The sequence below is a fragment of the Triticum aestivum genome, chromosome 3D, assembly GCF_018294505.1.
Source record: "Triticum aestivum cultivar Chinese Spring chromosome 3D, IWGSC CS RefSeq v2.1, whole genome shotgun sequence".
In the NCBI taxonomy this organism is placed as follows: Eukaryota; Viridiplantae; Streptophyta; class Magnoliopsida; order Poales; family Poaceae; genus Triticum; species Triticum aestivum.
Window position 1 is genome coordinate 468419671 of NC_057802.1, and position 27056 is coordinate 468446726.

The window sequence follows — 27056 nt, forward strand, 5'->3', positions numbered from 1 at the left end:
CTGAAGTGCTCAAGTTCTCTAGCAAATGACTGTATCTCATGAGCTTGCTCAACCACGGAGCGGTCTTCAATCATCCTTTAATCATAGATATGCTCCATGATGTACAGCTCAGTGCCAGCAACCGGAGGGTAGAACGCGGTGGCCTTACTTGGACCCAAGCGGCGGTGACCTACCGTGTTCTACTCTTCCTCGTCTTCTGTTTAGCGCGGCCTCGTTGGCAGCGGGGCGGGGCCTCGTTGGCAGCGGGGCGGGGAATCGACGGAGCCAGTGATGTCCTCTGTCTCATTGTCGGCGGGCGGCGCCTCAGCGGAGCGGGGGAAATCCTCCCCCTCGTTGCCGGCAGGGTGGGGCCTCGGCGGAGCCGGCGGTGTCCTCTTCCTCATTGTTGGCGCCGCGGGGCCTCGACGGAGCAGGGACTTGTCGACGCCAGCGGAGCGGGGACTCGTCGGAGCCGGCATTGTCCTCTGCCTCGTCCTCGGTCTCGCCAAACAGTGCCTCGCCCGCTTCATCACACTCTTTGTAGGCGGCCGCAGCCTCCGCCACCCGCATGCGGTACCGCCAGCGCTCGTGGCGGCCCTCGCGGGCGGAGCGGTACGAGTCGAGCAGCGCCTCCTGCTCCGCCCGCTCCGCGGCGATCTGCTCCTCCGCCTGCAGTTGCTCCTGGAGGAGATGGTGGTTGTAGGCGGCGTCGGCCTGCGCCTCCCGGAACTGCTCCTCATGCTTCTGCCTTACTGTGTCCATATATTGGGCACGGGCCTCGCCGATGGTCATGGTGCAATGCACCGTCGAGGATGGCGTTGAGGAGGGGGTTGGCGCCGGATCGTCGACTACCATGTTCTCCATTGGGACGTCGTCGTCCTCCTCCGGCTGCCTGCCGGCCAGCCAGTCGACAGCAATGGCTGCCATCTCCTTGTGGTCCGTCGTCCGCCCATCCCGAAGAGCGCTGGAGTGCGAGGAAGCCATGGTGGGCAGTAGTGGTGTGGACAGGAGAATAGGAACGGATGCGGATGACTGCGGCTATGGCCGGCGCAGCAGTTTATATAGCAATGGTGGGCGGCGGAGGGACGGAAGTGTGGCGCCGGAGTAGCCACCTCGGCAACCGCGTATCATTAATGTGGGCGGCAGAAGGACGGATAGACGACACTTGTGTCGTTTGAAGGCGGAGCAATCGCATGCACCGGGAAGCGGGGCGGGCGGTGCTGACCGTTTCGGGCGGAAAGCGCGCGCGGGCGAGGGAGGCGGTCTGGGTGGGTCAGTGCAGTCAGACTCGTGCTTGGCAGCGGGTCGGTCCAGCAGCCGGACATGCTGGCTCGCCAGCTACCTCGCCAAGCTGAGTGACGATAATCAGACGATGGACGTAGCTTCCGACCAGGAGCCGGCGCCACTATCCAAGCCGGTTCATGCCGTGTTCACCATAGAGCAGGTGCGGCCGCACTTCGACGCCCTAATGGCGGAAGAGCTACCAGCGCAGGAGGACCTGTGCTGCAACCTCCGTCTCCTCAACGAGCACTGGTGAACAAGCGAACGACAATACCGTCGCGGACATGTGGCCCTATGATCCTGGCTTCCCGAATGAGCAGCGGGCGCTGTATCAGACCATTCGTAGGGCCCGCGAGGCCCTCTCCGTCGTCCTTTGAGTTGTTGCGCTTGACGTGGCGCCGCCGTCTCGCGTTGTCAACATGGTCAACGGACATGAGGATGAGGAGATGACTTTACTTGGAGAGGATGACAGTGGGGACCCACCAGGGCCATAGCCACACGTACGCAAGTGCCTCCTTATTAGTATATAAAACTATAAAAAAATTGCTTCCTCCTGGTTTCCTGATATCATGGTCCCACACCATTGTCAACCTATGTAGTCAATAAACGAGAGAATTGCACAAGAAGCGGCCGATAGCTGGGACCAAGCAGCTCGAGCAGTATTTGTGTTTTTGAGGTGTGAGCACTGCAGAGTTTTTCTTGAGCGATGTTTAGCCCAGATATTAATTTTTCTCCTCTGACAACAACGAAAACATCGCTGCAGCTATTAACTGGGCGGGCTGTGGCCCGTCTAGCCCAGGCCAGATATCCAGCCCAGATATTAATTTTTTTCAAGCTGAAAATGGCTAGCCCAGCTATACTTTTTTTAGGAATACCCAGGCAAGGTCAAGTTGTTATTCCCCGCCCCGCTGGGCTGCAAATCTTTCCTACGAGGGATGCATTAGGCTTAACAAGAAAATGGGCTTTAAGAAAAAATAAATGGGATGTAATTATAAAAACAGGGCAGTAACTATAAAAAATGCACCAAACACGTAATTACTTTATAAATATTATTTTTGGATATTGAAAATTTTAATTTCATTAATTGTTGCGAGCGCAATGTTTTGTTGGATTTTTATGTAATATAAATTTATATTGAAATTGTATTTAATCTGACTAGAAATTTCGGGATAAAAATATTTCGGATCCCATCAAAACGTGGGAATTTTTATTGAATTTTGTTTTGAACGGTTGGTTGAAATGGGCTGTACTTTTAACAAACTATAAGTGGGCTGTAGTAAATTCCATTAGAATTCAAAAATTGGCTAGACATTCTTACAAATCTCAAATGGGCTATAAGTTCTCTGCCACACACTTGTGGCCTTACTAAGTTGACGCGTCCCCTCAAAAAAAAAGAGTTGACGCGTATGCAAGGCTTTGTAAACTTATGGTCAACATACGGTTCTAGCAGCAGTGGCCATTGGATGTCCATCCAATGGATGCTATGCTTCTTCTTCAATCTCGGATATTCTAGCTTCACCCGCCCAAAAAATGATTCCTCCCCCTGACATCTGGGGCGCACCGCTTCAGAAGCTGACCTGTGGGCCTACTAAGTTGGCGCGTACCAAGGGCTTTGTCAACTTAGTCAATATAAACGATTCTAGCTGCAGTGACCGTACGATGTCCATCCAACGGCCGTCGTGCTTCTTCAACCTCTGGTCTTCTTGCTCCAGCCGCCCAAAGCAGCGCCGGTCGTGCCGCCTGCTCCTGCCTCCCATGGCCGGCTGTGCTGCCGCGGAGGCCTCACCGCCCCCTACTACTCCCACCGCTGGCCAGGCCATCCCTCCACTCACCCACACCCCCTGTTATTCTGCGGCGACGGCAGCCTCACACCGCAGCTGAACCAGTGAACCCTCGTACTCCTGTCCGCGTGGGTATCCACTGCCGCGTCTTCCCCGGCTCTGCGTCGTCCCCTTCCTAGGCCTCGCCGTCGTCCACCGCTGTGGTGCTCTCAGCGCGAAGTGGTCAATGTGGTCAAGCACCGACTTCCATCGGAAGAGTACTGTAGGTGGAGAGGCTGATAGTTGGGTCCATGGCCGCAGCAAGGAAGTGCCTCCTTATTACGCGCAAAATAATTATTCCTACACCTGACAGCGGGGACCCACCAGACGGGCCACCGTATTTCACGAAAAAAATGTTTCCCCTGACTATTGGGACCCACCAGCTACATCTTCGCATGCAAGGAAGTGAGTCCGGCAAAAAAATGATTCGCCCCCCTGACTGCTGGGACCCACCAGCTACATGTTCGCAGGCAAGGAAGTGCCTGACAGTCAGGACCCACCTGGTCGAAGCGTACGTAGCGTTGTCATTCTGGTCGCGAACGTGTACGTACATACTGGTGGATGTAGAGGCGCGCACGTGTCGTAGTAGAGGCGCGCACGTAGCATGTACACGTATGTACAGCGGCCTGTGTGCAGGAAAGAAAATACGGCCACATACGTACATACGGGCAGGGTCTCGAATGCCTACTCGCGCATACGTACGGCCCGGGCTCGTGTACATGGCTGGGTCGGAACGGAGAAACAGCGTCGTCGTCATGTTCATGGGGAGCCAACCGGCTGGGTCGGAACGGAATGCATCGTCGTGTTCATCGGGAGGGCTTGGATGGAACAACCGATGGAAACGAGGCCTGGTGTACCGCAGAATGGAGGAAACTGCCTTGTGTTCGACCGGCCACGTTTGAAACGGGATCCTGTTCATCGAGAGGTGTCTGGTGTACCACAAAACGGAGGAAATGGACCTACTACGGTTGAAACGGGGGTCATGTTGATCGGGAGGGGTGTGGCGTACCGCAAAACGGAGGAAACGGACTTGTGTTGGACCGCTACGGTCCAAACGGGGGTCCTGTTCATCGGGAGGGGTGTGGCGTACCGCAAAACGGGACTCCACGGGATACTGTTCATCTCTACCGTCGACCCCCTCTAGCCTCCACGGGCTACTGTTCATCCACCGTCGACCTCCTCCAGCCTGCACCTGCGACTGTTCATCCATGGGCTCCTGTTCATCCAGCCTCCACCGCGCGCTACTCCACCGGCTACTGTTCAACCAGCCCTCTCCACGGGCTACTGTTCAACCACCCCTCCACGGGCTACTGTTCATCCAGCCCTCCATCATCTACTGTTCATCCAGCCCTCCACGGGGTGGTCCCGTTCATCCAGCCCTCCACGGGGTCCTGTTCATCCAGCCCCAACCGGCTCGATCGATCGGGGTCCTGTTCATCTAGAGCCAACACCACGGGGTCCTGTTCATCCACCCCCACCGGGAACTGTTCATCCAAACCCCCCAGCAACGCTCACTGTTTATCCAGAGGAAGCATCGATTGGCTTCAGTTAGCAGCAGTAGCGAAGGAATCGCTCGATCGGGTTCAGTTAACAGCCATCGATCGATCGCTCTGGTTCAGTAACGCGTACCCTGCAGTGCAATCGCTCGGGTTCAGTTAGAGCCCAACACCTCGCTCGGGTTCAGTTAGAGCCCAACGCCTAACACCCACGCGCGTGCGTGTACGAGAGAAATGCGCATCGCTCGGCCCCGACCACCCACCGTAACCGGGAACACCCCGATATTTTCCTCGCCCTTGCTTCTGCCACGGTTTTTCCGTCATGGACGGCCCAAAGAATGTCATGCAGCTACTTCTCCGGCCCGCCCAGGACGAAAAGCCCATTTTCTGTCATAGAAGTAGGACCCCACCACATCTATGATGATACCGGGTTTTGTCACAATTATCGTCATAGAAGTGTCATAAGTATGACAGAAAAAAAATTTCGTTCGGCCCAAAATGTCACGGATGTGTCTTTTTTTGTAGTTTCTTCACCAGCACGATCTCCTCTCAAACCCTGGTTCATCTCTTGTATCCAATCTTTGTCTCAAAACCTCATATTGGTACCTATGGGTTGCTAGTAGTGTTGATTACTCCTTGTAGTTGATGGTAGTTGGTTTATTTGGTGGAAGATCATATGTTCAGATCCTTTATGCATATTAATACCCCTCTGATTATGAACCTGAATATGATTTGTGAGTAGTTACGTTTGTTCCTGAGGACATGGGAGAAGTCTTGCTATAAGTAGTCATGTGAATTTGGTATTCGTTCGATATTTTGATGAGATGTATGTTGTCTCTCCTCTACTGGTGTTATGTGAACGTCGACTACATGACACTTCACCATTGTTTGGGCCTAGAGGAGGGCATTGGGAAGTAATAAGTAGATGATGGGTTGCTAGAGTGAGAGAAGCTTAAACCCTAGTTTATGTGTTGCTTCGTAAGGGGATGATTTGGATCCATATGTTTCATGATATGGTTAGGTTTAACTTAATACTTCTTTTGTAGTTGCGGATGCTTGCAATAGGGGTTAGTCATAAGTGGGATGCATGTCCAAGGAAGGCCAGTACCCAAGCACTGGTCCACCCACATATCAAATTATCAAAGTAACGAACACGAATCATATGAGCGTGATGAAAACTAGCTTGACGATAATTCCCATGTGTCCCCGGGAGCGTTTTCCTTTATATAAGAGTTTGTCCAGGCTTGTCCTTTGCTACAAAAAGGATTGGGCCACCTTGTTTACTTTTGTTACTTGTTACCAGTTAAAAATTACCTTATCACAAAACTATCTGTTACCGATAATTTCAGTGCTTGCAGAGAATACCTTACCGAAAACCGCTTGTCATTTCCTTTTGCTCCTCGTTGGGTTCGACACTCTTACTTATCGAAAGGACTACGATAGATCCCCTATACTTGTGGGTCATCAACCTCCCCGCAGGATCGATCTCCTCCTGGGACGAGATGCGAGAGCGTTTTGTCGCCAACTTCGAGGGCACTTGCGACCGCCCACCAGCTGTGGGTGACCTACGGCGCATCAAGCAGCAGCCAGGAGAGACCTTGTAGAAGTATATCTAGCGCTTCAACAGTATTCACCTCAAGAACCCCAAGGTGTCGGATGAGGCCATCATCTCAGCATTCACTGATGGCGTCCGCAATGTCAAGATGAAGGAGGAGCTCACCATACACGAGGACCTGTGCACGGCTCTGGAGATGTTCAACATGGCAACCAAGTGTGTGAGGGCTGAGCAAGGTGGCCTCTCCCTCCTGGAACTTCCGGAGGCTGACGCAGAAGACAAGAAGACCAAGGCCAAGGTCGTGAAGTGCAAGGGACCGGCCATGCTCACGGCTGAACCAGAGATGAAGCACGACTGCGACCACCTTGAGTCATCCAAGGGCAGTTGCCCATTCTGCGTCTTCCACAACATGCACAACCACAACACCAACGACTGCCAGGAGCTCAGGGACATCAACGACGGGCGCCTCAGTCGTCGCCCCGAGCGCACGACCGAGGCTATGGCCGTGGAGGTGGCCGAGGCGGAGGATGCTGGGACGGTCGCGACCCCCACCATGACTGGCACGATCAGTCTCGTGAGGACCGTTGGTAGGGCCAGCCTCGTGAGGGCGCCTGGAGAGATCAGCCTCGTGAGGACCGCCCTCAGGGCAACGCTAGCCTTCCTTCGTTGTCTCCAGCACGAAGAAGGAATGATGACCACCACCAGGATGAGGGGATGGGGGCTTCCAAGAGCCTCGTGCCATCGCTTGCATCCTAGGCGGTGCTCATGCCCCAGCCTCCCATCGCATCTTCAAGCAGTTCACGCGTGAGGTTAACACAGCCCTCCCCAAGCTCAAGGCAACATGTCCGCTCAGGTGGTCCAAGTACACCATCACCTTCAACTCTTCTGACCAGCTCACGTGTGCGGCAACTATCGGTGCCCTCCCGATGCTCTGCTCGCCTACCATCAGCAACGTGCTCATCACCAAGACATTCATCGATGGCGGTGTAGGGCTCAATGTTCTGTCCATCGAGATGTTCGGCTAACTCCAGGTGCCCTATGACCAGCTGCAGCCGACCAAGCCTTTCTCAGGAGTGACCGACGGCTCCACCACCCCGGTAGAGCAGATCCGCCTCCCTGTCACCTTCGGCCAGCGTGACAACTACCGCACTGAGCTCATTGCCTTCGACATCGCCCACATTCGCCTCCCGTACAACGCCATCCTCGGGTACCCGGCCCTGGCCAAGTTCATGGCTATAACCCACCATGGCTACAATGTCCTCAAGATGCCAGGAAGCTGCGGCTCATCATGGTTGCCTACTAGGAGAAGGACGCGGTGTGCTCACTCGAGCGCGCCTACCAGGCTGCGGCGGTCGAGGATCCAGATGGCTAGGGTGCTGTCTACCCCCCTGAGGCTGTCCCTAAGAAGAAGAAGCAGCTGCTCCGCCAAGGACCTCGGGAGGGTGGGGTGTCCGGCGGCGCTGCCTCAAGCCCTGCGCCCACTGATGGGGCGCCTTCCCCTCTCACATAGGAAGGCGCGCCCAGTGCCCCTCTCAGGCTGGGCTAGGGGGCTCTCCTCTGGAGGGCCTCTGATCTGGCCAGGGTCACGAGGGAGGCATTCGGGCATCATGTGGAGGCGTGCTTCAACGTGCGCTTTCGTGAGGCAAGAGCTATGCGAGGCAATCATCGCCCACCACCCGGCGCAGCTCCCTGCCCTGGCGAGGACAGCAAGCTACCCGCCTGCGTCAACATCCCTTGGCTCAACAGGGCCACGTCTCAAGAGCTCTTCTGGCTGTCCCACATTGGCCAGTGCGAGGGCCCCCTTACATCTATGTTTGCATGCCGTTTGGTTTACTGAACACGGCTGCGGCGCACCAGCGCCGCATGCGGGGCGTCCTGGCGGCTCAAGAGGCCAGGCATCAGGCGATCCTATCGGAGGTGGCGACGGATCCTGGCGAGCTCCCCCGAGCCCCCAGAGCCTCATGAGGTTCAGGGTCTGGGCGACCTGTGAGGAGCGACTTCTGCAACGCGCGTCTTCGGCTACTCCAACACCTCTTCAGCAATGGTGCCAGGTGAGACTTTTTTGCTTTGTTCAGTTGGGGGCACCCCTTGGGCTGCACTATCCCCAAGCCACGTGGGTCCGTCCCTGCAGCATGTATCGTCCTTTGCATTTATCAGAACTGGCTCTACCCTTTGATCATGAGTTGCTTTATGATTATCACCTATCTGTCTGGTGCTTCGTCGCCATGAACGTAGTATGCCCTCGCAAACCCACCCTCGACCGCCTCATGATTAAGGACTGGCACATCGTCTGTGCTCGGGTTCGTCCCTGCAGCATCGCTAAACCCAAGTGGCTGAGCTTTGGCTCGCGGGCCAGCTCCCATGCACGTCACCTCCCATGGTCCTTGGTGCCTTGTTCTCGCATGAGCTAATCGGGGGCGGATAAGTTAGGGCACGTGACCCAGTGCCTCGCCACCGCGGGATCCGTGTGCCGGTTGTCTTTCTTCAGGACTTTCACATGAGAATACTAGGCACGACATCTGTGCTCGGATCCGTCCCTGTAGCGTCAACAAACCCAATGGCTGAGCTCTGTCTAGCGGGTCGGCCCCGTTCACGTCACCTCCTGGGGTCGTTGGTGTTTGGCCTTCTCATGCGATAACCTCAAGAGATTCCCTCGGCGTAGGGCGCCTAACCATCTCGCAGGACTATCACAAGTGTTCCGTGTCGGCGTCCTGGGAACGGGGGTCCCCAGACTTGCCTGCCTGCAGCCCACAGCGTGGCTCCACCAGCGGCCCTGTACGGCCCATCTTCACTAGCCAACACTTAAGACCCTCGCGAGGGGCCAAGCCTCGCGAGGCAGACGATGCAAGACCTCCTCGGGGGCGGCCTCACCAGGCCGGCTCATGAGGGGCGGAGAGATCAAGGCAAGGGGCACCTCGCGAGGTTCCTGTGACACAAGCCATGACGACCAAGGCCAGGCGGGCGCCAGCGCGCGCAGTGTCCTCGTTTCCTCTTTGGTGCTAAAGAGGCAAGCGCAGGCGAGTAGTCCCGAGGCATCAGGAAAACGTTTCCATATCCATGCAACGAGACCAAGACCGGCAGGACAGAAGACCGAGGTCACCGTGGAGCCCAAGATGGTGTCGCCACCAGAGCCTTTGGCACGCGAAGACCACCTTTAGTCAGGATAACTTGTACTAGTTGTCTCCCTTCGAATTCGGCCATTGTGGGATCCCTTCCCGCCTAAACATTTGGGAAGAGGACCAGGGCCTCTATAAATAGGACTAGCCACCACCATAAGGAGGGGGAGGACGGAGGACGGATCATTCAGATCATCCCCAACCACGCAAACTCACCAAGCACAAGAGCACCTCTCCTCAGGAGGCTGTTCTTCCCTTGTAACTTTTCATCCATAGCCCAAGAGGCAATCCACCACACCACACTGGAGTAGGCCATTACACCACATCAGTGGCCCGAACCAGTATAAATCTTGTGTCCCTTTGTTCTTTGGGTTCGTCGAGCTAGGCCTTGCGATCGTGGCGAGAGCGAGCTAGGGAGAGAGAGATCTTCGTGCGCACCCCAGTGTTCGAACCTCAAGGGTTTGCCGGAACCCGAAATCCGACATTTGGCGTGCCAGGTAGGGGTGCGCTGAAGCCTTCCTTTGGTCGATCTACGCTCCGCCACCACCGCGCTTCGCCCCCATGGCCGGCGCTGCTCTTCCAGCTGCGACAACTGATGCCCGCGGCGGGGCCAGGGGCTCCGAGCCTTAGCCCCCACCTTGCGGCGGGAGCGGTGGCCACCCAAGTTCAAGCCAGAGATGCCGCCGCGCTACGATGGCGCGGCGGACCCGTCGGCTTTCCTGCTGACGTATGAAGAGGCCGTCTTGAAAGCTGGGGGCGACGACAAGGTCATGGCCAACTGGCTTCCCATGGCCCTCACTAGTGCACCGCGCACCTGGCTACTCAACCTCGCAGGATCTACGGTGGCATCTTGGGAAGAGTAGCACGGCCTCTTCGCTGCGTGCTTCGCGGCACCGGCGCCCCTCGCTGTTGCGGCCCTCCTCGGCGGCTCGCAAGCGCCGCCCTCGGACCATCACACCAAGCCGTTCTTCCGCCGGGTCAGCGCCGCCTCCGCGCGACAGGGGGATCCCCCGGGTTGGGCGGCGCCCAAGGCCGACCTAACCTTTGACGCGGGGGATCACCCTGTCACCACCGTCGGCTCGGGCGTGCTCCCAATGCTTTGCACGCCCACCATCTGCAGCATAGCCGTCACCAAGACCCTCATCGACGGCGGCGCCGGCCTCAACGTGCTCTCCGTCGAGGCTTTTAGCCTCCTTCACGTACTGCTCGAGCGGCTCCGCCCCAGCAAGCCCTTCTCCGGGGTCGGCGGCGGCTCCTCCTGCTCCCTGGGGCAGATCCGTCTCCCCGTGACCTTTGGCACCCGCGACAACTATCGCACGGAGCTGATCGACTTCGACATCTCGCGCATTGGCCTCCCATACAACGCCATCCTCGGGTACCCGACTCTAGCTCAGTTCATGGAAGCAACCCATCCGGCCTACAACCTCATGAAGATGCCCGGGAGCAAGGACGTCCTCACCCTAGTCGGAGATACCAAGGAAGTTCTGGTAGCGCTCATGCTTGCCCTCAAGACCGTCGCGATGGCGCGACCGGCCGACGATGTCGTCTCCGGGGTTAAGGAGGCCGCACCAGCTAAGAAGAAGCAGTTGTTCGCTCAAGATCGGGTAGAAACCAAGCAGGTGCCAGTCGAGGAGATGGGTCCTCTGGAGCCACCATCACCATAGGTGCCAACCTTGACCGGGATCAAGAGGAGGCATTGGTGAAGTTCTTGCGCGCTAACAAAGAAGTATTCGCCTGGGAGCCCAAGCAGCTAGTAGGGGTCCCAAGAGGGGTGATCGAGCATCACTTGAGGGTGTGCCCCAATGTGCGCCCTGTGAAGCAGAAGGGGCGGCGATAGTCCATGGGGAAGCAGTCCTTCAACGTCTAGGAAACCCGCAAACTGGAGGCAGCAGGTGTCATTCGCGAGGTTCGGTACCCCGAGTGGCTGGCGAACCCCATCGTCGTGCCAAACAAAGACGGGAAGGAGCGCATGTGTGTCGACTTCACCAACCTTAACAAGGCATGTCCCCAAGATCCGTTCCCACTTCCATGCATCGACCAGATCGTTGACTCCACCGCCGAGTGCGATCTGCTATGCTTCCCGGACGCGTTTTCAGGCTATCATCAGATCAAGATGGCGGTAGAGGACATGGAGAAGATGGCCTTCCTAACCCCGTGTGGGGTGTACTGCTACACTTGCATGCCATTCGGGCTGCGCAACGCAGGCGCGACCTTCCAACGGCTGATGCACATCGCCCAGGGTCAGCAGCTCGGAAGGAACGCTAAGGCCTACGTCGACGACATTTTGGTAAAGTCTCGGGAGGCGAAAACTTTGATTCAGGACCTGGAGGAGACCTTCGCGAGCCTGCGCCAGGTGGACTTGTGGCTCAACCCGGAGAAGTGTGTGTTTGGTGTCCCCTCCGGCAAGCTGCTGGGCTTCCTCGTGTCCGGATCGAGGCCAACCAGGAGAAGGTCAAGGCGATCGAAGACATGAGTCCACTACAAACCCTCAAGGAGATGTAGAAACTTGCCGGCTGCGTGACTTCATTGGGGTGCTTCATCTCCAAGCTGGGAGAGCGCACCTTACCATTCTTCAAGCTGATGAAGAAGAAGGGCCCGTTCGAGTGGACCCCGGAGGCTAACCAAGCGTTTCGAGAACTCAAGAGATACCTGACCAGCCCTCCGGTGATGGTGGCGCCCCGCCCTCTCGAGCCCCTGGTGCTTTACCTTGCCGCCACTCCTTACTCTGCCAGTGCAGCTCTGGTGGCGGTTCGGGAAGAGCGCCAGGCCAAGGATGCATCACGCCGAACCACGCCCCCAGCTAGGGTAATACAAGACCCAGAGGGCACCGCAAGGGCTGCAGCAGCGCCATCGGATGACCAGGCTCAGCAAGATGGTGCCCTTGGGCCTGTGGAGGCCCCAATGAGTGACCAGGCTCTGGGGGCTCCATCGCCTCAGGAGGCGCCTCAGCCTCCGGCAGACGTAGGCCCCGTCAATGCGCCCGCTCTCGTCGAGCACCCAGTGTATTTTGTCAGCACGATACTGCAAGACTCAAGGGCACGGTACCCCATGCCTCAGAAGCTCTTGCTCTCGCTCTTGGTGGCCTCATGTAAGCTACGGCACTACTTCCAAGGTCATCCCATCAAGGTCGTCTCGGCCTACCCGCTGGAAAGGGTACTCAGGAGCCCCAATGTTGCGGCAAGAGTCACCGAATGGAACATCGAGCTGCAGGCCTTTCAGCTGGAGTTCAGCACAACCAGGGTCATCAAGGGAGCCGCGCTCGCCGATTTCGTGGCAGAATGGATGGACGCCCCGGGGCTTGAAGCAGGCGAGGATCGATCCCTCTCGCCGGGAAGTGAAGCACCGGACAGTTGAGTCATGTATTTCGATGGCGCGTTCGCACGCCAGGGCGCGGGGGCTGGAGCAGTGCTCATCTCACCCACTCAGGACAAGCTCTACTACAATGTGCAGCTCTGCTTCCAGCAAGGCGAGAAGGTCTCCAACAACATAGCGGAGTAAGGCCTCATAGCTGGCCTTAAGGCTGCGGTGGCCCTGGGGGTGAAGCACCACACCATCAAGGGTGACTCGCAGCTCCTCGTCAACTTCTCCAACAAGGTATATGAGCCGAGGGACGAGCACATGGAGGCATACCTCGCGGAGGTACGCAGGATGGAAAAGCAGTTCTTGGGTCTAGAATTGCAGCACGTGCCCCGTGGCACCAACAAGGAGGCCGACGATATCGCCAAGAGAGCATCCAAGCGTCTAGCCCAAGAGCCTGGTGTCTTCGAGGAGCGGCTCTTCAAGCCGTCACCAGCACCCCCGTTTTCAAGGCCGGCGCCGCCTCGGGAGGAGCTCCCCCAGCCACATGCTTCAGGAGCCCCGCCCTGCGGCCCGACCTCGGGAGCGTGCTTACTCTTGGCGCTCGAGCCTCAGGAGGGGTGTTGGACCAAGGATTTCAAGGAATAACTGACGCAAGGGACGCTGCCGGAGAAAGAGGAGGACGCGGAGCGCGTGGCCCGACAGGCCACGGTGTACTGCATCCAGGATGGTGAGTTATACAGGAAGCGGTCGAATGACGTTTCCCTGCATTGTATTTCCAGGGAACAGGGGAAAGAGTTGCTAGCTGACATACACGGCGGAGACTGCGGGCACCACTCGCCGTCACGAACCGTCGTCGGCAAGGCGTTTCACAGCGGGTTCTACTGGCCTACGGCGCTCAACGACGCGGCTGAGCTGGTGAAGTTCTGCGAGGCCTGTCAATTCCACACCAAGCAGATCCACCAGCCAGCTCAGGGCCTCTAGATCATCCTGCTCTCGTGGCCGTTCGCAGTCTAGGGGTTGGATATCTTGGGCCCGTTCCCTCGAGCGCCTGGGGGCTACCGCTACCTCTACGTCGCCGTCGACAAATTCACCAAATGGGCAGAGGTAGAAGCTGCCCGCACCATCCCAGCCGGATCTGCAGTCAAGTTCATCAAGGGTCTCATCTGCCATGCTTTGGTGGCACACCCTAGGAGCAACAGTCAAGCCGAACTAGCCAACGCGGAGGTCCTGAGAGGCCTCAAAAACAGGACCTTCAACAAAAAGCTCGAGGCCTGCGGCAGGGGCTGGCACGATGAGCTCCAGTCTGTGCTGTGGTCCATCCGCACCACCGCCACAAAGCCGACGGGCGAGACCCCGTTGTCGGTGTCAAAACCGGCGGATCTCGGGTAGGGGGTCCCGAACTGTGCATCTAGGATCGATGGTAACAGGAGACGGGGGACACGATGTTTACCGAGGTTCGGGCCCTCTCTATGGAGGTAATACCCTACTTCCTGCTTGATTGATCTTGATGAGTATGAGTATTACAAGAGTTGATCTACCATGAGATCGTAATGGCTAAACCCTAGAAGCCTAGCCTGTATGACTATGGTAATGAGTATGTGTCCTTTCCGGACTAACCCCTCCGGTTTATATAGACACCAGGGGGATCTAGGGTTTACATAGAGTCGATTACATAAGAAGGAATCTTCATAGTCGATCGCCAAACTTGCCTTCCACGCCAAGTAGAGTCCAATCCGGACACGGGTACAGTCTTCGGCCTTCATGTCTTCACAGCCCATCAGTCCGGCCCACGGATAATAGGTCGGACGCCCAAGGACCCCTTAGTCCAGGACTCCCTCGGTAGGCCCCGAACCAGTCTTCAATAGCGAGGTGTTCGGCAAATAAATCGTCTTCGGCATTGCAAGGCGGGTTCCTCCTTTAATGATCTCCAAGTAATGTATTCGGCCATTGATCCAATGTCGCTCCCCTCGGCTTCTGCACGTTAAATAACTTCATCTTCCACGTGTCAAGCGAAGGTCGAAGGTCAGGGTATTTTTGCAGATAACACCCCGTCCATGCAAGGAAGAGCGCCTGTTAAACAGATTGGATCCTAGATCCATTCGGCACCACGCACAGAAAATCCCCGGAGACTGTTTAAGAGAAACCATTCCAGTATGGCTAGCATCCCCAGCTCCTACACCCGTTTGGGCCCAGAGAAAGGCGAGTGGGGGAGGTGTTCAGTGTCCCACAGTCAATTGACGAAGTTGCAGACGCAGGGATTTCTTCCCCCTGCAAATCTAGTCCCTGTTCGAGCGGGGCTAGACTTCTTTAATGGTGAGACTCAGGCAGAGGACTTTCCCAATCCATCCCGGGGAGAACGAGTATGTTTCATCCCCTACCTGCTAAGAGGCGTTGGATTTCCCATCCATCCGTTCCTCCGAGGGCTTCTGGAATACTATTGCCTCCAGCTGCACCACTTCACTCCTACCTCCATCCTGCACATTGCGGGTTATGTCGCTTTATGCGAATTATTCCTGGGCATTGAAGCCCATTTTGAGCTATGGAGGAAATTGTTCTATCTTGTCCCGCGCAATCATGAGGGGTCAATATTCGAAGTGGGCGGAGCCGAAGTAGAGCATATCGCCGATACCGGATATCTGGCCGGCACGCAAGGAAGGCATCTGAAGAATGGCCTTCCGAATGGTTCTAAATCGAGGACGTCGCACTTCCTGACCTAGTTCGAAAGGGTCTTCCTGAATTCGCGAGTGTTCCGCTGAAGAAACGCCACAGTTGGCATCCCCGGAGTCATGAAGAGGATGACGGTCCAGAAGTTTGTCAGCTCATGAGCAAGATAAAGACGCTCGCTCAGTCCAGACTCACAATGATCGAGGTAATGGCGACCTCCATAGTGCGAGGGGTTCAGCCGCTACAATACAGAGGGCTGCCAATGTGGCACTATAACGGAGAGGATGATGCCTCCCGCTGTGTCCGGAAAGGTCCGGATACCCCCGCCGCTCTGGCCAAGATATTGGCCGAGTTGTTTAAAGGGGAGGAAGAGGAGTTTCTTCGCATTAAGCGCAGAGATGGGTATTCTATGTATGATCCTCCCAGTTGGGTAAGCCTCCACCCCTCTGCTTCACTCATTCCCTTGCCGAATTACTTTTGATAAATTTCAAAACCGTTTGTTATGACAACACTGGCGAAAGGTCACCGAAGGACTTCATAGTCCCGCCCCACAGCCGGAGAACCACAACCGGGAGCTTGATCCTGGATTTGAGGAGGATCCGGATATATTCGTGGTGCTCGCAGAGGGAGTGTTTTACCAGACGAGCTATGATGGCACAGAAGTGGCCATCACCGCCGATTACCCTGGCCTTCTTCCCGTTTCGCGCGTAAGTAATCAAGAGGCACCTCCTTTTAAAAGACTGCTCTTATTCTACCTTACCCACCGTACTGTCTTGTGCTCCAAAGAGGAGGCGTTCGGCGGTTCCGAGGAGATCGGCTCCCACACCGGGCCAGCCTTCAAAGAGGAAGGCCAGCGAGGACACAGCCAGGCTTTCATCGAAGAGGTATGGATCCATAAATATGTTTTTCAGCGGCCGCACCCGACTGTGACTTTGTGCGTTTGACCAGCTCTAGGAAAAGGGTTCGTCGCACTATGTACGGGGGCCCGGCCGGCTAGGTTCCAGACAACTGGGATTCAGGTCCTGTCGGAGAGACGGGGCCGGTGTAGGAACAACGCCGGATTTCCCTTCGGCCGAGGGTTCAGAAAATATGTCCGTCACCAACTCGGAGGTAGAGAGCGCCATGAATCATCGGCACTGCAGGGCTAGTTTGCGAGACCCCAAGTTCTCGGAAGAGGCATTCAATGCATTTAGCTTGGGCGACGCATACATTCGGGCTGCTCAAGACGGGCTTAGAAGAGCCACGAAGCAATATCTGACAGATGTGCAGGTAAGTTTTCTTTGTCCAAAAAGGATAACCATATGCCCGTAGCCCCCGAAACTAAAAGCAGTTGGCACAACTGATTTAAGGATCGTTGTACAATCAGGTACTTGCAGAGAAGAATGGTCTGCTAGCCCAAGAGCTGGAGCAATGTCAGGCCCAGTTGAATGCTGCTACCGCCGAACTGGAAAACTTCAAAAAGGCGTCTTCCGGTAATGTTCCCCTCCATCGAGGAACAATAATTTTATGTCAACTGTGCTAATACTGTTGATGATCGCATAATAGGATCACCTGATCAACTTGAAAAGAAGTTGAAGGTCACCCAAGAGGGGGAAAGAGGGGCGAAAAGGTTACACGCCACAGGCGAGCGTGTGCTGACCCGCGTCAGGGACGAGAAAAACAAGCTACAGGATTCCAACACTACATTGGGTGAAGAGTTGAAAGATGTGCGGGCCCAGCTAGCCGACTCCGTGAAGTTGAACAAGAAGCTGCGGGGCGGCATATTCAGTATGTATCTGAACTCGTTTTTTCTTTCTTTTAGAGTAGTTCGGAGATAAATGGAACTGATATAGTTATGTATGCACGCATATTGATGGGCCGTCGTGAAGAGGAGGTGTCCGGATCATCAAGTGATCTAGTGCAAAGTCTATCGCAAGTGCACGAGCATGCCCGGCTGGCCATGCGGAGTGTTGCCAAGGCCTTGTGGCCATCCGCCTCCCCTCCAGGAAGTATGGAGGAGCTTGTAGAGTTGTTCAAGGGAGCGCGGCAGCGTATCCGACTATGGTAGATATCGGCCTACCGAGAGGGTGCGCGAGAGGCCTGGGCCATGGTGAAAACGTGACATACCAAGCTGGATCCGAAACACATGGCCCGGGTTGGACCGCTAGGGTCAAATGGGGAAGAAATTCCCGTTAGTTTAGTATATGACCAAGTAGAGGTGGCCGCCAAATATTCCCGACAGGATTGTAAGTTAGACTGCCTATTGGATGGTGTAGAGGAGGAACTGTTCGAGTCCAAGTGACTATGTACTTTCCTCATCATGTGGAACTCTAGCTGAATTGTATATCATTTGTCATGGCAGACCTTTTCGCTTCAACCTCCGGACCCGAAGGTGCGGAGTGTTTCCAAATACTGTAGCGGCCAAATAGGCCGGGGTATGCATGGAAAACTAGGCGTAGGGGTCATAGTTGCTTGAACAGACAAGTTGTATCCGGATAGCTATGTTATATTACATTGAGATTGTAAGAAACATCTTCCAGAGAGAATAGTTCTATTAATGGTTCCTTTCCCTGGGTGTGCATGTATTGAATGTACATGTCTGAATTGTGATGAGAAAATCACAGTGTATATAACTTCTGGGGGTTCACAAGGGAATGAATGAGAAGACGTCTTTAATTCACCGACCGAATATTCCCTTAAGAACGTTAGCTTTCAGCTTCACCCAGTCTGAGGTACACATCCGGATGACCCGGCAGTAACAATCGTAGAGGTGCTCCCTTTATGCCCTAGCCGAACTAACGGGAACGTAGGGCATAAGCACAGGAGCCAGACAACCCAGCTTGGCCAAAAATTAAGTCATATCGATGCATATAATGGTGAAGAAAAGGTACATATGGAAGAAAACGCACATGTGAAGAGCTTGATGCTCCGTGAATAAAGAAAAAGCTTATGTCCAAGAAGCCCCCGGGTATAATGGACGTACATATATAGAGATGTATACGTCGGTGGTGTTCGGTCGAGCCGTATGAGAGCTTTAAAGTGAAGAAATAAAGGCGGAAAAGAGAGAAAAAGTAATGAAAACTATAGAGGAGAAGGAGACGAACAAAGAATTCGGCGCTAGGCGTAGAACCTTCGGAGACTGGCCGCGTTCCAGGGGTTCGGCTCTAGGCGATTGTCTGATGCATCACGAAGACGGTACACTCCTCTGGTAAGAACTTCGTCAATTATGAAGGGACCCTCCCATTTGGGCTTGAGTTTGTCCTTTTTCTTCTCCGGCAAGCGTAGAACGAGTTCGCCAACGTTGTAAGTCTTGGCCTGTACTTCTCTGCTTTGATATCTTTGAGCCTGCTGTTGATAAAATGCTGAACGGGCTTTGGCGACGTTGTGCTCCTCCTCCAGGGCATCTAGGCTGTCCTGCCGATCCAACTCGGCCTCTTTCTCTTCGTACATACGCACTCGAGGTGAGTCATGTATAATATCGCAGGGCAACACAGCCTCTGCACCATACACCATGAAGAAAGGTGTGTACCCGGTAGTACGGTTGGGCGTGGTCCGCAGCCCCCAGAGTACGGAGTCGAGCTCCTCGATCCAGTGCTTGTCTGATTCTTTCAAAGACCGCACTAGTCTGGGTTTGATGCCGCTCATAATAAAACCATTGGCTCGTTCGACCTAACCATTGGTTTGCGGGTGGTAGACGGAGGCGTAATCGAGTTTAATACCAAGATTAGTACACCAGGTTTTTACCTCGTCAGCTGTGAAATTAGAGCCGTTGTCGGTGATGATGTTGTATGGAACACCATAATGGTGCACCACACCGGATATGAATTCTATCACTAGTTCGGACTCAGCCATTTTAACCGATTTAGCCTCTATCCACTTAGTGAATTTGTCCACCATAACCAGTAGATATTTTTTCTTATGGCTTCCCCCTTTAAGGGGTCCGACCATGTCTAGTCCCCAGACCGCGAAAGGCCAAGTAATGGGGATAGTTTGTAAGGTAGTTGGGGGCATGTGGCTTTGGTTGGCGAAGAGTTGGCATCCGACGCAGTGTTGGACGAGGTCCTGTGCGTCTGCTCGGGCTCTCGGCCAATAAAACCCAGTACTGGAGGCCTTGCTAACAAGAGCCCGAGCTGTGGCGTGGTGTCCGCCGAGACCGCCGTGAATTTCCGCTAAAAGCTGCCACCCCTCTTCTTCGGAGATACATCTTTGAAATACTCCAGTAGTACTTTTCTTGTAGAGCTCTCCATCGTTAACCTTGTAGGCCTTCGAGCGCCGGACAATGCGGCGAGCCTCATTCTGGTCTTCGGGAAGCTCCTTCCTATTAATGTAAGCCAAGAAAGGTTCGGTCCATGGGGCAATGACTGCCATAATCAGATGGGCCAACGGTGTTATTTCGGTGGCTGAGCCCCCGGTACTATCAGTGTGTTCAGGATTTGGAGTTGTATTCGGATCTGGACTATTGTTGCCGCCCTCCCCTTGCCACACCACGGATGGCTTAAAAAGCCTTTCCAGAAACATGTTAGGTTGGACGGGGTCGCGCTTAGCACCGATGCGAGCAAGGACGTCCGCCGCTTGGTTACTTTCTCGGGCGACATGATGAAATTCAAGCCCTTCGAACCGAGCCGACATTTTTAATACGGCATTGCGATAAGCTGCCATCTTTGGATCTTTGGCGTCAAAGTCGTCGTTTATTTGAGATATGAAGAGGTTCGAGTCCCCGCGCACCTCCAGGCGTTGTATGCCCATGGATACGGCCATCCGAAGACCATGTAGTAGGGCCTCGTATTCGGCTGCGTTGTTAGAGTCTGTGTATAATATCTGGAGTACATACTGGACGACGTCTCCAGTCGGGGATGTTAACATGACTCCCGCTCCCAGCCCTGCCAGCATTTTGGAGCCGTCAAAATACATAACCCAATTGGAATATGCGTCGTACTCTTTCGGGAGTTCGGCCTCTGTCCATTCGGCGACGAAGTCGGCTAGTACTTGGGATTTGATGGCTCTTCGCGGCTTGTATGTTATGTCGAATGGAAGTAGCTCTATGGCCCATTTGGCGATCCGTCCCGTGGCATCGCGATTGTTTATTATGTCATTGAGTGGGACCTCAGAGGCCACCGTGATTGAACACTCCTGGAAGTAGTGGCGTAGCTTGCGGGATGCCATGAAGACCGCGTATGCTATCTTTTGGTAGTGGGGGTGCCAGGATTTGCACGGTGTGAGGATGGTGGATACGTAGTACACTGGTTTTTGAAGTGGAAATTTTTGTCCGTCCTGTTCTCATTCGACAACGAGCACGGCGCTCACTGTCGGCGTCAAAACCGGCAGATCTCGAGTAGGGGGTCCCGAACTGTGCGTCTAAGGCGGATGGTAACAGGAGGCGGGGGACACAATGTTTACCCAGGTTCGGGCCCTCTCGATGGAGGTAATACCCTACTTCCTGCTTGATTGATCTTGATGATATGAGTACTACAAGAGTTGATCTACCACGAGATCGTAGAGGCTAAACCCTAGAAGCTAGCCTATGATTATGATTGTTGTTGTCCTACGGACTAAACCCTCCGGTTTATATAGACACCGGAGGGGGCTAGGGTTACACAGAGTCGGTTACAAGGGAGGAGATCTACATATCCGTATTGCCAAGCTTGCCTACCATGCAAAGGAGAGTCCCACCCAGACACGGGACGAAGTCTTCAATCTTGTATCTTCATAGTCCAATAGTTCGGCCAAAGTACATAGTCTGGCTGTCCGAGGACCCCCTAATCCAGGACTCCCTCACTCACCACCTGATGTGTTGCCGATATGTATAGCAACATGGGTTCGCCCGCATTTGGTGCGCCCAGGATTGGATTGCTTGCTAGGAGGGTCTTTATTTCCTCCAGTCCGGCGGTCACCGCGTCTGTCCATTCGAAGTTATCGATGCGCCATAAGAGGTGATAGAGTGGTAGCTTCTTTTCTCCTAATCTGGAGATAAAGCGACTTAATGCGGCCACGCAGCCAGCTAGTTTCTGTACTTGTTTGAGGTCTGTTGGTGTAGCCAACTGTGACAGGGCTCGGATTTTAGCTGGGTTTGCTTCTATTCCTCTATTGGAAACGATGAAGCCCAGCAGCTTTCCAGCGGGGACGCCGAAGACACACTTTTCCATGTTGAGTTTAATGTCATACGTGCGGAGGTTGTCGAATGTGAGACGCAAGTCATCTATTAGTGTTTTGACGTGCCTAGTTTTGATGACAACGCCGTCGATGTAGGCCTCTACTGTTTTGCCGATCTGCTTCTCCAGGCATGTTTGAATCATGCGTTGGTATGTCGCGCCGACGTTCTTGAGCCCGAAGGGCATGGTGTTGAAGCAGAATGGCCCGTATGGGGTAATAAATGTTGTTGCAGCTTGATCGGACTCCTTCATTTTGATTTGATGGTATCCGGAATATGCATCGAGGAAACACAGTGAGTCGTGTCCTGCGGTGGCGTCAATGATTTGATCAATGCGGGGAAGGGGGAAGGGATCCTTAGGGCAAGCCTTGTTGAGGTCCTTGAAATCGACGCACAGGCGCCAGGATTTATCCTTCTTTGGTACTATCACCAGGTTTGCCAGTCCGGATGTTTGATTTCTCTAATGAACCCGGCCTCGATAAGTTTGGCCAGCTCCTCCCCCATACCTTGTCGCTTGGGTTCGGAAAAGCCGCAGTGTCTGCTTGACCGGTTTAAATCCCTTTAATATATTGAGGCTATGTTCGGCCAACTTGCATGGGATCCCTGTCATATCCGAAGGGTGCCAGGCAAATATGTCCCAGTTTTCGTGCATAAATTCTCATAGTGCGGCGTCAACTGTTGAGTTTAGTTGCGCTCCGATAGATGCTGTCTTCTTGGGGTCCGTTGGGTGGACCTAGAATTTGACTATTTCTTTTACTGGTTTGAAGGAGGTGGATTTGGGGCGTTTGTCGAGGATCCCGTCGTCCCTGTCCACCGTGGAGCGTAGTGTGGTTAATTCTTCGGCCGCGAGGGCTTCGGATAGCGCCTCCAGGGCCAGGGATACGGTTTTGTTTTTAGCGCGGAGTGCTATGTCCGGATCACTGACGAGAGTGATTATACCGTTTGGTCCGGGCATTTTGAGCTTCGTATACCCGTAATGGGGTATAGCTTGGAAGCGTGTAAAGGCATCACGCCCCAATAGGGTGTGGTAACCGCTGCTGAAAGGGGCCAATTGGAAAGTTATTTCTTCGGACCGATAGTTCTCCGGCGTGCCGAATACTACGTCAAGTGTGATTTTGCCCGTGCACCGCGCCTCCCGACTGGGAATAATTCATCGGAAGGTTGTGCTACTTTGCTTCATGCGGCTCCTGTCTATTTCCATTTTATGGAGTGTGTCCTCATAAATGAGGTTTAGTCCACTGCCGCCGTCCATGAGGACCTTGGTGAGTCGAAACCCGTCCACGATGGGACTGAGGACTAACGCGGCTGGCACTCGGACTATTATGTACTTCGGTTCGTTGCCGGCATTAAATGTTATAGCCGTGTCGTTCCAAGGGTTTATTGCAGCAATTTGGCAGACTTCTGCGAGGTCGCGAAGTGCCCTTTTGCGCTTGTTGTTTGAAGCAAATGTCTCAAAGACCGTCAATACTCTTGTGTCGTCGTCTTCTGGGGGATGCTGTTCTGGGGCGTCCTTGATAAGGATGTCATTGCCGCTCTTGGCTACCTGCCGTAGTATCCAACATGGTCTAAGGCTGTGGGTTGCCACGGTATCTGGTGTTGTATGTATTTTGCATGGTCCATCGAGCCACCCCTCCAGAACGGTGTCGTGCCACATAGTGGTTTTATGTTTCTTGACTATTGGACTGGGCGTGCCACGGGGGTGCACCCTCTTCGTCTGTAGGGGGATTTTAGTTGGGACCGACGGTTCCCAGCGAGCTGCCTGAGTTTCCAGGCGCTATCCATCGCGCTGTACTTTTGTATGATGGTTGCTAAGTCAGCGAATTTCAATATGCAGCGGCGATTGATGGCGTTGAGGATTCATGCGTCCATGCAGTTGTTGCAGAACGCTGATATTGCGTCCTCGTCACGGCAATCTTTTACCTTGTCCTTGACAAGGAGGAATCTGGCCCAGAAGTGGGGGACCGTTTCCTGAGACTGCTGTTTTATGCTCGTGAGAACGTCTATGTCCGGGTGGGTGGGATTAAATCCGAACCCTGACCTGAACGATTATCCGGAGTCTGAAGTCCTTTCGGACTCAACAGTCCGGGTTCCGGAATATACTCTGATAGTCTAGGACTGCCGTCCGACCTATGTTCGGAGGGCTGGTCGCATCATTTCGCGGGTGAGTATCCGGCTCTTCCTGATTGGCAATCCAAACATAGTCCGTCTTCGATATAGAAGAAGACTCGCCGTCCTGCTCCTCGACTACCGCAATCTGGTGGGTGACCGGTGGGGTCTTGATTTCTCCTTGATCGGTTTTAGGCCCGATCCGATCGTAATCTGTGGCGATTCCCAAAGCGGCGATGCAATCTAGGAGTTCGTTCAAGGACGAAAACACTGCCGGATCCATCTGCTTGGAGTGCTCGAAGTTGATGCGAAGGGGGTTTTCGATGGCCCGAGAGGTCATCGTCGGCTCAACGGCCGAACGGGCGATCATAGTAAAGTCGCCCAGCCGGAGGGTTTGGCCCGGGGCCAGAGCTCCCCCGGAGATGATGTTATCTTTAAGGACAAGGCGAGCCATCGAGCCTTTCGTCGACGGCACAGTGTAACTCTCAATGAAAGCACCAATGTCGGTGTCAAAACCGGCGGATCTCGGGTAGGGGGTCCCGAACTGTGCGTCTAGGATCGATGGTAACAGGAGACGGGGGACACGATGTTTACCCAGGTTTGGGCCCTCTCTATGGAGGTAATACCCTACTTCCTGCTTGATTGATCTTGATAAATATGAGTATTACAAGAGTTGATCTACCACGAGATCGTAATGTCTAAACCCTAGAAGCCTAACCTGTACGACTATGGTAATGAGTATGTGTCCTTTCCGGACTAACCCCTCCGGTTTATATAGACACCGGGGGGATCTAGGGTTTACACAGAGTCGGTTACATAAGAAGGAATCTTCATAGTCGGTCGCCAAACTTGCCTTCCACGCCAAGTAGAGTCCAATCCGGACACGGGTACAGTCTTCGGCCTTCATGTCTTCACAGCCCATCAGTCCGGCCCATGGATAATAGGCCGGACGCCCGAGGACCCCTTAGTCTAGGACTCCCTCCCGTTCTTCCTCATCTACGGAGCAGAAGCGGTTCTCCCACACGAGGTCAGGCATTGCTCCGCGAGGGTCCTGGCATTTGATGAGACGCAGCAGGACACCATGCGGGGGATGGACCTTGTGCTGGGGGAGGAACGCCACCGCGAAGCCACGCTGCGAGCGGCAAGATACCAGCAGGCGCTGCGGCGGTATCACTGCTGCAGCATCCGCTCTAGGACGCTCGAGGTGGGCGACCTCGTCCTAAGGCGGGTGCTCTCCAGGGAAGGGCTGCACAAGATCTCGCCCATGTGGGAGGGCCCGTTTAGGGTCGCCCACGTCTCCAGGCCTAGCGCCGTGCGCCTGGAGACGCAGGACAGGGTCCCCATCCAGAACGCCTGGAACATCCAGCACCTCCAGAAGTTCTACCCATGAAGCAAGGCCCGACGCCTGTGAAGCAAGGCCCAGGGCCTGTGAAGGTCTCCGCTCGTGACACTCTCACATAATAATGAGTGGGGTTGTACACGCCCCGGAGTCTCAGGAGTGCCGCCCTCGGGCCTCGGGGGCTCCCTCCCACGTCCTAGTGGCAGCACTTAGCTCTGCGCTGGTGAGAAGACTAGACTAGGTGCCAAACGCGGCTTTTCATTTGCTTTCCGTAGTTGGCTTGCCCCTCTTTCAGGAAAATTTGCTTTCTAGTGTTCCTTGCCGGCTTGGTTCCTTGTTTTGACCTGTACTCTCTCTCTCTCTCGCATGCCTCGCGAGGGGGCTGGACAGATGCCCTCGTGAGTGTTTTTCCTGTTTTTCACGAGGCACCCTCGTTCGAGCTCGCAAGCTGGTGCACCTCTCTCAATCTGTGCCCCTCGGGTACCGTGATGCGAAGCGCTGGGTCGTGGCCAGCGGCGCCTGCAACCAGGGCTCGGAAGGATAAGAGTTTCCTAACAAACTTTTGCAGTTCCTAGACGCCCCCAAGCCAAGGAGGCCTCGCCAAGCACTGGGAAATGCGCGCCTCGCGAGGCGGAAACTACGTCAAGCGCGTCAAGCTAAGTTATTTCTATGTGCCTACATAAGACGTTGATACTGCAACATGACACAGGAACGATAAACATAGCATAGCAGCTTGGAAATCATGGATTGTTGCACGCCCCTGCGGGGCCCCATACTTGTCTCTCTCTTAATGCAGAAAGAAAAGAAAGAACGAAACAAAAGTGGCGCGTGCGCCTGCAGTAGTTCGTGAGGATGGACCCATGGCGCTCTCCTGGGCTCAGCCGGACCCCTCCTCGCATTTCACTGGGACGCAGCGACGAGACGACCAGTTGCCGCCCTCGAAGCGGGCACGGCAGCGTGGCGGCTGGTCGTAGCCGCCGCTGATGGAGCTGTCGCCGTAGCTGGACGAGCCATGGCCGGTGCCAAGGACAAGCCCGCCTTCACCCTCGTCGTGGCCGTCGCCGAGGCTAAGCACCTCACCACCAGCGTTGTCCTCAAGGCAGCACCCGACGCGGCGACCATCTTCCCCAAACACCCTCACGTAGAGGGTCGCGTTCCCGTCATACTTGAAGTGGAGGGTGCACCGCCGGCCCAGGCCGCTTGCGCGGGCAAACGTCTACCAGCCGCGGGCCAGGGCTGCGTTGCCCGCGACAAAGACCTCGACCGCGACCCATGAAGCCTTGCTGCAGCAGCCGTCCGCCTGCAGCCAGAGACCGCCTGGACTTGTGGCCGGCAGCTCGCCGACAAAGAAGCATGGGAGCTGAAGCCAGGTGCTGGCCGGGTTCTCCGACCACACGACGAACTCCGGCAGCACCTCCGCCCAGTGGAAGCACGACCGGGAGGCCGCGCGACCATGGCGCGCCTCCCTTCATCGACGGGGCTGCCACGACCTGGGTGACTCCCACCACGCGAAGAGGCGCCGCCGCGGCCGCGAGGGGCCACGGCGGGGGTCGCGGTGTGCTTGCGTGGGCGGTTGCGCCCCCTCTTGGGTGGCGGCGAACCGGGCCCCTCCTGGCAGGCCTTCCCCTTCTCTGCGGCTGAGAACCTCTTCGCAGGCGCCATGGGAGTCGCTGCTAGCAATGAAGAAAGGAAGAAGAAGTGAGCGGAGCAGGAAGAGATGAGCGACGGGGGCTCCACCCCCCTCTCCTCATTTATAGCGGGAGAAGGCCAACCAGCGATCCCCACGATCACACGTAATGATGATTTTTCTTTGCATGCAGCAGGGACTCATCAAGTCGGGCAGTTGCCGAGGCAGCATGGGGAAGCGGAGACGCCCACGTCCAATCAATCGCCACACGTCAAGCGAGGCCGCAGGCTGTTGGGGCCTGCGGCGCTCCGCACTTGCCCTTTGGCTTCGCCTTGAAGCCAAGTCTGAGTGCGCCTTGGGCCTGGGGGCTACTGTCGGCGTCCTGGGAACGGGGGTCCCCAGACTTGCCTGCCTGCGGCCCATGGCGTGGCTCCACCAGCGGCCCTGTACGGCCCATCTTCACGAGCCAACACTCAAGACCCTCACGAGGGGCCAAGCCTCGCGAGGCGGACGATGCAAGACCTCCTCGGGGGCGGCCTCACTAGGCCGGCTCGCGAGGGGCAGAGAGATCAAGGCAAGGGGCACCTCGTGAGGTTCCTGTGACGCAAGCCATGACGACCAAGGCCAGGCAGGCGCCAGCGCGCGT